We start from the raw sequence: 9,492 nt of genomic DNA, 5'->3' as shown, positions 1-9,492 counted from the left end.
CTTGATTACAGGGTTGGGTTGTTTGTTTCTGTTACACATCTGTCTTTATTGTGGGGAGCAGGTGGGACACTTCCAGCAATAGTAAAAAAAAAAAAAAGTGGGGGGGGGGGATCCCTGGATGGCTCAGCGGTTTAGTGCCTGCCTTCGGCCCAGGGCGTGGTCCTAGAGTCCCAGGATCAAGTCCCACATCGGGCACCTTGCATGGAGCCTGCCTCTCCCTCTGCCTGTGTCTCTGCCTCTCTCTCTGTATATGTCTCTCATGAATAAATAAAATCTTTAAAAAAAAAAAAAGTAAAAAAATTTACAAAAGCAGGGATTTAGTGAAGCTGCCTGGTTGGAACCCTTGGGAGTTCATATGTAGATGTCAACCCAGAGCAGAAGGAAGAGGACTCTGAAGCCCATGAAGAAGAAAGACACCAAGGAGATGAGGAGCTGTTTGTAGATATCCCAAGTACTTCATAAATGTGGAGGTAACTTTATTAATGAAGAACTATGTGGTAAAGAACATGCCAGAGGCCAACAGCACCACAGTCAGATGGGGGAAGACAGAGTGGGGTTCCCTGGGCTCATGGCCTCGAGCTCCATTTTGCCAGGCACAGTTTAATCCACTGCTCCACCACCAGAATAACACATTGGCTTGATTACATGGTTTTCTGACAGACCCTTAAATGTGCCCAAGCTGAGTGCCATGCCTATTTCACCCTACTCCCAGTCCTTTTTCACAAACCTCCTAATCAAGGAGGTCTATAGCTTCATTGGCTTGATCTAACTTACCTGCTAGTCCATGTAGCACATTTCCCATTTTCTGAGCCTCCTGTAAAGCATGAAGTGAAGAGGCATGAGGAAAGAAGAAAGTAATCTAGAATTCCCTTGAGTGGTTAGAGTTTCTGTTTAAATCAAGGCCCAGTTTTTTTCCTACTTGAATTATGTTACCTAACCTCTTTTTCCCTAGAGGAGAAACTGATGAGCCAGAATGGACACTGGGGAATATCAGAAGCAATCTGAAAAGAAAGCAACCAGTTTCTGGGGCTCCTGGATGGCTCAGGTCATGATCTCAGGATTGTGAGATCTAGCCCCAAACTGGGCACCATGCTCAGTGGGGAGTCTGCTTGAGATTCTTTATCTATCTATATCTATCTATCTATCTATCTATCTATCTATCTATCTATCTATCTCTTTCTCTCTCTCCACTTGCTCTGTCTCTATCTCTAGTAAATCTTTTTAAAAAAGAAAAAGAAAGCAACAAGTTTCCATCTGGTCTGTGGGTAAGAACAGAGTGTCTTGTGTCACAAATCCAATTACCAGTCATTGGGAACCACTCATTGGTCTGTTTTTAACCAAAATGCCCCTATGGGATAACCAAATAGCATTGTAGTAACATATTGGAGCCACTTACCAAGAAAAATTACATGTCAGCCGAGGATGTTTGTAACATACAAATCATTAGGTAGATCTAGAACAAAGAAAAATGTCTTCTAGGACTTGTGAAAGTGAGACAGCCTCCAAATAGGTACCACCTATTTGTAGATATCCCAAGTATCCCAAGGCTCCCTGGCCCTCCACTGTCAAGGTTCCAGATCAGTGAAAGGCCACATACAAAAATTTTAGCTCCCACTGAAGTCCCTAGTATTTGTAAAGTACAAAATAAGGAGTTTCTGATTTGGGCTGCCTGGCCTGTTTCTGTGTCTATAAAGTCACCTAATAGTAAAGTCCAGTTGCCCAAGAAACCAGTTTACACACTACAAGAGATCAGAACCAGGGAAAACTGGTCCCAAAGTAAACTTGGGACCTATAAGCCTAACAGGGAACATGGCTATATGCTTTAGTCACTTCATGGGCAAATTACCCAGAAGTTAGCCTCAGGCCACTCAGGTCATCCCATTCCCACAGTATAAGCAGACATGGACCCTCTCTGGGAACCCCACACCCACCCATAGCAGTATACTTCATGGACCCTTGAAGCTTGATGACCCCTGAGGGGTCATTAAGTCATTTTTTGCAGAACTCTAAATGGGACACAGAAGACCACAAGGTCCTGAACTGCCTCCCACATTCTCATTCTCATCCCAGACCATAAGGTTCCCTACAAGTCCCCTCCCTATCTTTTTGGTGTCTGGGAACAGGAATGAAAAAGGATCCAGAGAGTCAATCTTGGGCCTTTCTGAGATGGATGGGTCTCCTTAGAGAAATGGTTCATAACTTCTCATGGCTCCTAGACCCTTTGAGAACTCAATAAATGTTACTGGCCATCTCCTCAGAAAATTTACATTGTCATCCACAATTCTGAATACATCATCCCTACACACAACATTGAATGTGATATCAGGCACATGGGCTCCATGGGCCTCAAATTAAGACTGTTTCTCAAGATAGACCTGCTTCTAAGGACTGCTTCTAAGGACTGATAGGGACCCCCTGAGATCCCAACAGAGGCAGCATTCTCCAGGCTTCCCAGTTCAGACACAATGGACATGTGCACACCAGCTTGCAAGAAGAAATTAGTTATTCAGTTAACCAGGGAGCTGCTGGCCAGGTTGTCCATTGGAGAGATAGTCAAGAACTTGCAGAAGGAATTAATTCACTGCCAGAGTCAGCCAGATAACCAAGGTAACCAAGACAACTGTTTACCCAGGGGGCCTTCCAGGGGTTATCTCAGAAATTCTGAGCCTGTCCTTTTAGACAGCATCCAAAATGAATGCCAGGCAGCTTTGTGGTCAGTTGGGGGTTAGACCAGCAGTGCAAAAGGAAGGCTTGTTCTGAAGCAGGGATATCTTACCATTGTGCCAACATAAAAGTGCCCTGGAAGGATGACAGAAAAATCAGCCTTGACCAGGGCGTCCCAAGGGCATCTTGACAACATGAAATTGAGAGTGCTTGACTCCAGGAGCAAGCTAAAGAGGGACTAGGAAAGAGGCAGGTTGCTCTGGGCTCACAAGTCAGGGTGGCTTCTAGATGCAACATTTTGGGCTTCTCTTGCAGCCCCACTGGCCCTGAGGTCACTCTCCCTACCTCCCTGCCCTTAGCGCAAGTGCTCTGACAAGAACACAGGGCAAGTAGAGACAGCCTAAGCAAACTGAAATAATAATTCATGGAAACAATAAGAACCTGCACAGTTTCAGGAGCCACAGCATCAATGGTAACAGCAAATGCTGATGGGCAAATGATGATGATAAACTCCATCACCCATAGAATAGCGCCTGAGCTCACAGCCCCCTCCATGATCAAACGTTTGGTGGAGAAAAGTGATTCTTGTGAAGAAGTAACTCCACTGGAGCCCCTTTGCCCAATGCTGGGGAGACTGAGACAGATGAAAGTGAGGCTGAGGAGGTACACCAAGGGTGAGCTCAGGGTCAGATGTCCTGGGATCCAGAAGACAGGACCTCTCAGCCACAGACTGTGTGATCTTGAACAAGTGACCCCATGAGTCAGGCCTTCTTTCACTTCAGAAATTGGTGGTTGTAGGTTCTCACTGAGGTGAAGCACCAGGAGCTCTTTAGTGTGGCTCTCCTGACACTGTCCTTATTGTGGAGGAGGAGGTATGGTAACTTCAGTGACCCTTGGGGACCCCATCTCCCTCACAGCACAGTCCTGAGGGCCAAATGGGATGACGAGTAAAGTGCTTTTTCAAGAGTCCAGCAGGAACATGGTCATAAACTCTGAATTCTTCATATCCTAGTTCCTTTTGACAGGATGGATGGTGCCCATCCCGCAGTGCACAGCAGACTCTCTGGGTGAGCTTCTTTAAAATAATGTAAAACAAAAGCATTCTTTTAATTATTCTTAATTTTGAAATTTTTTTTTTCACATAAAGTCACAAATACATAACTAGGGAGATCCTTAAACATAAGATATTTTTTGACAAGATGAGCACTGGGTGTTATACTATACGTTGGCAAATCGAACTCCAATAAAAAAATACCAAAAAAAGATATTTTTGGCATAGATTCATAAAATTTAAAACTTCAAACTTCATAAAACAATAAATTCTAGAAATTGGGGGAGGAGGGAAACATTCTTGAAAAGAATTACATTTACATTAAACTTCTCAATCCCTAAGTGAAATTGAGGCCAAAGGGAGGCCTCACTTTGAGCCCAAATTCTACTCTGTGAAAAAGAAAGGAACTTTGCCTTGAGATCACATCCCCAGGTCTTCCTAGAGATTTTATATTCCTTGTCTTTGAAACACTTCAGTTTGAGATGCACTACAATGACAACTTTCAGAGTAGTCATTTCTGTATTGTTCTTGACCAGAATTTGCCCTATAGCCACTAGCAGAGGTGAGGAGGGCAGTGGCTCTCTGGTACCAAAGATACTCGCCTACATTCCAGATGGGCCCACAGTTTTGTCACTTTTCCTACAGTTCTTGACTCCTCTCCTTGTTAAGTTTTTACTTGCTTTGGTGGGTTTTGCTTGTTGCTTTGTATTTCTACACTTTCTCGTACCTTCCCTTTCTCTCTTCCTTTCTGTATATCTAAGGCCTTCATGGCTGTTCACTCTGACCCTGTGAACCTCTGCAGGCTGGCGTGCCCCTCTAGAGCACCAGCATGAATGGCCTTGTGCCTTCTGTACCCAGCTTGACTTCTTTGAGGTCCTTGGGTGCTTCCTTGGGCAAGGCAGAGTCCAGTTCTCAGGCACATTCAGCAATGAGAGAACCAGTTTTGGACATCACTGATAGGTTGTGAAGGACTTTCCAAATTCCAAGGGGTGGGCCAAAAGAGCCCTCTTGACTCAGATGTGATTCTTCTGGAAAAAATTTTATGAATATATCTTCTGGGAGCTAACTTTTGGATTTCAGCCTTGTGGGTTTTTCAAAAGGTAGTTCTGTTGCGTTGGCCTTCTATCACAATCTGGCCATATTCTCAGCACTTGTTACATTTCTGTGCAGATATTTTTAAATTTTGGCTCAGTTCATTGTTGATTCACTCAATGTCTCCAAGAATAAAGTGGTAATAAGCACTGGCTTCTAGAACACATCAAGAAACTGGCCCAGGCCATGGATCCTTGGGCAGTATAGCCCTTAGGTCACCCGGTCCTCCTTAACAGATGCTATTTCATTAAAAGCCCTGACCTTGCCACAGCCTGAAGGCTTGGGCTTCTTCTAAGCCAGAGTCAGAGATGTTGAGTTCTTGGGGCCACATGGGTCTTCTGGTACATATAGCCCTCTTCATGCATTTTCATTCCAAGACTTGTTTTTCCACTCTCTTGTCTTCTTTGATGCATAATGAACCTCCTCACTTCACTCACTCTGGTCTTTCATTCTCTGGGTCCTCCACTAATTATCTCCTTTAGCTGGTGTTTATTCTGCTCTGTCCTGTGACAGGCTTCTCATCTGATACTTGCTATGCCACCCTCACACACTAAGCTAGAAGTGAAGCTTCCCCATTCCTCACTGAGCCCCAGGAAACTGATGTTTCCCAAGAACCCAATGGTCTGGAAAGATTAGGGGAGAGAAGAGACATAGCAGGAGAACAGCTGCTCAGAAATACTGTGTGGAGTAGAGGTTGACACTCCTCCTAGTCTGCCTCTGGTCCCACCCTGAGAAGCTGCATCCAGAGCACATGACAGGATGTTTCTGTGGTAATGGTATACAACCTAAACTCTTGTCTCTGCGTCACTTCCAGGTCCCATATCTTCACCTTTTATTCAGTGCTCAGATGTCCAGATGCAATGAGCCAGACTGCTAAGGAGTCCTGCAAGGGAATCTGTCCAGAGGGCTCAGACATTGGGCGGAGTGAAGAAAGAGGCTCTTTGTAAATGTTTCAAATCATAGTTATATGTCACATAGTTTGAAGAGCCAAATACCTTTGTAAGGCTGTATCATGGAAAACAGCGACTCCTTTCCCCACTGCCTGCTCCCAGACATCATTTCCCAGTTGGCCTTTTCCATCTCTGAGCTCTGCCAGGTCGCTTTCACTTCCTCTGAGGTCCTGCCACTCTCCCCTTAGCTCTCGTATCACAACATGTGTCCCTTGTTTGCAGATGTGACTCCTTTATGTGCCATGTGATACAAGATGTTTGGTCAGCTTTCCATGCAACTCAAGGCAAGGCAACAGTCTTCTTCCTTATCCATTTGTGTTTCCTTTACTTCTCTTTTTAGGCGTATCTTCAAAGTGATCCTTTGCTGGTTCTTTCTCCTTAACTCATCCTGAAGGTGAGTTTTTCCTGAACCATATTTGCATAGGACACTTATGTGAGGGAGACTCAAGGGTTGTGCCCTAGGCTCTCACAGATTTTGTTGCATTCAAGTTTTTGTGTGTAATCATGTTTCTTGGGACATCTGGGTGGTTCAGCGTTTGAGCACCTGCCTTCGGCTAAGGGGTGATCCTAGAGTCCCAGGATCGAGTCCCACATCAGGCTCCCTGCATGGAGTCTTGCTTCTCCCTCTGCCTGTGTCTCTGCCTCTCTCTCTCTCTGTCTCTCATGAATAAATAAATAAAATCTTTTTTAAAAATCATGTTTCTCACCTTCAAAGAATAAATATTTTATACGAGATGTTACAAAAGTAAGATATAAAAAACACTGATAAATATGGACCAGTGGATTCATAAGTAAAGACTCAGCCTATGAAATGGAACACACCATTACCTCAGATATCCTCTGTGTGCCTGAGCCTGAATCTCCATCTCAAGGGTACAAACGGCTGGCCTTGAATATAAACATAACCCCTGACCCTAACGGGGTCCACATATTATCTTCAGCTGTAATGATTTCCTTGATCGATTTTCTTTGTAGTTTTACAACATTTATGATGTATCCTGGAAGGACTAGATTCATATGCTCTAGAACATTCTCTATCTGTGGCTTGGTACCTGGGTCTTCTTCTCAAGTACTTAGGATTCAGCCCCAAACAAGAGGCCAGTCTCTTCAGACAAGTCTCTTTCAGATGTTGTTTTTCTTACAGTCAGACACTAAACTCAAAAAGACCAAGACTGTCAGCATGGTTTTACACTCAACCCCACTTTGGTATTTCCTGGATAGCCACCAGCCCCAAAGGATTGTTCCCTTACCTTATCACCCTGACATGGCAATCACGTGCAAGAGACTCTAGAAATAACAGGCATGGTACTATCACTTACATTTAGTTAGCTCCACATTTTTTTATTAGTGCAACATTGCATAAACGTTGCACTTGGGATTCCTGCTCTGGGGGTGCTGGGTTGGCCTCTCAGTGCTGCAGGACGGGAGGGCGTGGCCACTGTCCTTCCCTGGCTGTTGGCACCTTTCTTGAAGTGTTTAATGAATGACTTTTCTCGAATTATAGAATTGTATATAGACTCAGTGGTATTCATATACTGAAAAGCAAACTACCCTACAGAATTCCTTGGTTTGTACTCGGTTTGGCTGGCTAATTTTGATTTCAACATGAGTGTATTTTTTAAAATTGATTTCTTCTCTCATTTTTTTCAATCGAATTTACTGTAATATAAAGTATTCAATAATTTCAATAAAAGATAAATTATTTAAAAAAAAAAAATCCCAAGTGCATAAAGAGTTGACCTGCTGACTTACTTATCCAGCCTACAGGGTAGGAAAAGCTATAAAATCTAAAAGTAAAGTTCTATCATTCAGAGTTTAATTTTGTATAGGCAAATGTACAAGCATTAATAAAATATACTAATAAAAACATTTTAGAGTTTGTATGCTTTACAGGATGACTTGAAAAGCCTGGCTATGTGAATGTGGGGACATCCTTGTAGTATAGTCCTGTATCAAACTCCACAGAAGGTTACTTCTCTTAATTATGATATTGCTGGTTACTATTGTAATTTAACCACTCAGTCTTATCTTCAGCAGATGGTTTCTGCTTTCCTATCATGCTTGCCAGAAGATCCATTATAAGCTAAAAGCCAGAAATTGCATGTCCAACAAAGGACTGTCTGAAATCCAGAGTGGAAGGGACTGGTTAGATACTAAGCAAAGGACACTATAAAAAAAAGATTCATGGGTACGGGATTCTTAGCATCAGCTAACATTACCTGTAAGACTATCCAAGGGAACTGAGTAAGAACTCCTGGTTTATAAAAGAAATAAGCAAATCACCATGACTCTGGGGCTGGGGCACTGACCTGTGTTTCAGGAATCCATGGAGACTTGTGTGTCATTGCATTGTGCATTGGTACTGCATTGCCCTCAGTGTCCAAGGGGAACAAAGTCACACATCTTCAGTCAATGGGCCTTCATGCTCACTCACAAATTCCATGAATAGACAGACAGTGACAGGCCTAGGTTCTAATGGAGAAGAAAATGAAAACTTGGTGACAGCCCAGCATGCCTCCTGCTCCCCAGCCCCCAGCCCCCAGGATGAGATGACAGATAACTAGGCTCACGCCTAGGGAGGCATCTGAAGCTCACACTTTCCCATGATCATCTTCTGCTTCAGCTCTACCCCCAAAGGAATCTTGGTATTAAGAAGTAATCTTACATTTTGCAGCAGTCCCTGATGTGGCCAGCCAGGACAATCCACGAGTCTGTTCCTTTTCCCAGAGCAAGGCAGCGAGGCAGAGAAGGTATTTGAGAGCCAGGCTGACAACCAGCTGGGATCTAAGCCACAGTGGCTAAGCGTATGGAACCTAAATAAACCAACTCCTGAATTTGTGCCCCAGTTCTGCTACAAACTAGCCATGGCCTGTCTGCATTTCTGTTCTCCCTTTCCATAGAATAATGAGGAAAGCCTCACCACTTTGGCTTGTTATGAATCTTAAATGAATTAACATGTGCAAATAAGTTAGAACAGCATAGCATTATGAGTGACCATGGTGTTATATCTCATTTTCACTTGGAGACCTGAAGGAAGACTGTCCTTTTGAGCTTTGATGACCACTGTCTGTTTCAGCCCCATCCTGGAGATGAGCTAAGATCCTGAGTAAGTGCTTCTTCATCAAGAGAACTCATTGATGACATGGGAGCAGCCCTGGGAAATCAGTACATTATGTTTCTATAGCTTCTCTAGAACAATGTTGTTCCCTCCCCCACTGCAGCTCTAGGCTCCTGCCAAAGCCCCTGTACCTATTTGCACTCTCTCCCTACTGGAGAACTCCTCCTGTTTCCATTTTTGCCTCCACTTCTTCAGGGCAGAATTTCTGCTCCCCCAGGAGCAGGACAGATAAGCAAACATCCATAGCTGAGGTGCTCTGCATGTTGCGAAACCTGACGGTGAACTCTGGGCAATGGGACAGAAAGTAGGCCATGGATACATGGGGCCCGGTCCTCCCTCCGAGACCTACTTGCCTGGCACATTGCCAAGAATTCCACATAATATATGTTTCTTTAATTTTTTTTATTTATTTATTTATGTATGTCACACAGAGAGAGAGAGAGAGAGGCAGAGAGACAGGCAGAGGGAGAAGCAAGCTCCATGCACCGGGAGCCCGACGTGGGATTCGATCCCCGGTCTCCAGGATCGCGCCCTGGGCCAAAGGCAGGCGCCAAACTGCTGCGTCACCCAGGGATCCCCCACATAATAGATGTTTCTCTCAGAAATGCTCAGTATGT

General features: G+C 44.1%; 1 pseudogene; it reads right to left on the bottom strand.

Moving 5' to 3' along the window:
• Nucleotides 1–223: 223 nt before the first annotated feature.
• Nucleotides 224–585, bottom strand: LOC112913545 (dolichyl-diphosphooligosaccharide--protein glycosyltransferase subunit TMEM258 pseudogene; annotated as a pseudogene).
• Between the last annotated feature and the right edge of the window lie 8,907 nt (nt 586–9,492).

The sequence above is a fragment of the Vulpes vulpes genome, chromosome 15 (assembly GCF_048418805.1).
Source record: "Vulpes vulpes isolate BD-2025 chromosome 15, VulVul3, whole genome shotgun sequence".
Lineage (NCBI taxonomy): Eukaryota > Metazoa > Chordata > Mammalia > Carnivora > Canidae > Vulpes > Vulpes vulpes.
This window is presented reverse-complemented; position numbering and strand designations above follow the sequence as displayed.